Genomic DNA, 2,500 nt, shown 5'->3' on the forward strand with positions numbered 1-2,500 from the left:
ATATATATATATATGCATATATATATATATATATATATGCATATATATATATATATGCATATAATACTATATATATGCATATATATATAATATATATATGCATATATATATATATATATATACATATATATAATATATATATATGCATATATATATATATATATATGCATATATATATATATATATATATATATATATATATATATATATATATCATCATCATCATATATATATATATATATGCATATATATATATATATATATATATGCATATATATATATATACATATATATATATGCATATATATATATATATATGCATATATATATATATATATATATATACATATATATATATGCATATATATATATATATATATATGCATATATATATATATATATATATATATATATATATATATGCATATATATATATATATATATATACATATATATATATGCATATATATATATATATATGCATATATATATATATGCATATATATATATATATATGCATATATATATATATATATGCATATATATATATATATATGCATATATATATATATATATATATATATATATATATATGCATATATATATATGCATATATATATATGCATATATATATATATATATATATATATATATATATATATATATATATATATATGCGCAGAAGTGGCTGTGTGGTAAGTAGCTTGCTCACCAACCATATGGTTCCAGGTTCAGTCCTACTGTGTGGCACCTTGGGCAAGTGTCTTCTACTATAGCCTCGGATCGACCAAAGCCTTGTGAGTGAATTTGGTAGACGGAAACTGAAAGAAGCCTGTCGTGTATATATATATGAGACCGATAGAATAAGTACTAGGCTTACAAAGAATAAGTCCTGGGGTCGATTTGCTCGACTAAAGATGGTGCTCCAGCATGGCTGCAGTCAAAATGTGGTAAGCTGCACAGGACAACCTTGTGTACTCATACAGAGTATATTTATGAATTTTAGCCAAGACTGTAATATAATATTGACTAAAATGTTCAGATAGACTCTGTAGTCCATAATAAATTGAAACAAAACAGAAGTCATTTAAAAACCAAAGCAAATGACAAATATTCATTACAATATGCAGTCAATCTATTTGATGTGATGAAGCTTTTATCAATAATGGATTTCTAAGTAATGTCTATTTTGACAACTAAAAAAGGACTCAGCTGCTGACAAAATCTGGCCAATTCCTCTTTTTATATGAAGACAAGGTGTTTACGTCTGTCTACTTATTATTGGCTAATATTTGTTGTATACAAAGGTATTGACACAATACACAGCGTCAGGGCAAGTGATGCCCTGTTGACTGAAACTAAAGAAAACACAAATTTGTCATATTTGTGCATGTGTGTGTGTGCACATGTGTGGGTGTGTGTTTGCACATGTGTGTGTATATGTGAATTTATATGCATGCATATCCATGCGTTTGTATTCATATCTTTATATTATCCATGTGTGAACTAAAAAAAAAAGAAAAAGAAAGAAGACAACAGTGTTTATAATTGCTGCGAACATTGTCCCATCGCTTCACTTAAACAGTCATGCGAGGGCTGGTGACAGGGAAGGCACTCCATTGTAGATTATTGCCTCAACAACTCTTGTGCAACCCAAGACAGAATGGAAAAAGCAGATGTAAAAGCAATGACGTATACTTTTATATTGTGTAGACATCAGTTGAAATATTTTTTAATAATAGCAAAGAAGAATGTGAATAGCATCCATGAGAGAGAGAGAGAGAGGGGAGAGAGAGATTTCAATATTTACACTTCAATGTATACATGAGAAAGAGCGCAATATTTAGACATATGTGACTCTGTGTGTGTGTGTGTGTGTGTGTGTGTGTGTGTGTGTGTGTGTGTGTGTGTGTGTGTGTGTGTGTATGACAGAGAGTAAACTATTTTGACATCAATGAATGCCTCAATAAAACAAAGTGACATGCAATATGTTTCTAGTTTTAAATTGAAAACAGACAAAAGCCATTGTTTAAATTGTATTTTACTTCCAAAATGTCAAAAACAAAACCAAAGGAGGAAAAAAAAAAAACAAAAGGAAGTAATTCCCTTGATTCTCTAGTAAAATGGTAAATACAGATTGAAAAAAAAAAAACCCAAAAACTGGAAAATTTGGGAAAAACTTGACATCGCCTGCTTTCTTTTCTTTTCTTCACATTTTCATTTCATTATTATTATTTTTTTTTTGGTATTTTTTTGCTGTTATTGTTGTAATCTCTGAAGTTCCATAGAAACTTCTGGATGAATAGAAATAATTTGTACATTTGTACAGGAATTCTACAGGTGGAAAATTCCAGTGGAAGAAAAGAAAAATGTATAGAATAATATATATATATATGTATAAATGTATGTGTGTATATACGTATGTGTGTGTGTGCCTGTATTAATTTATATATACCTGTGTTGATATATATATATATGTGTGTGTGTGTGTGTAAATTTA

Source organism: Octopus bimaculoides, chromosome 14, assembly GCF_046866305.1.
Source record: "Octopus bimaculoides isolate indiv1 chromosome 14, ASM4686630v1, whole genome shotgun sequence".
In the NCBI taxonomy this organism is placed as follows: domain Eukaryota; kingdom Metazoa; phylum Mollusca; class Cephalopoda; order Octopoda; family Octopodidae; genus Octopus; species Octopus bimaculoides.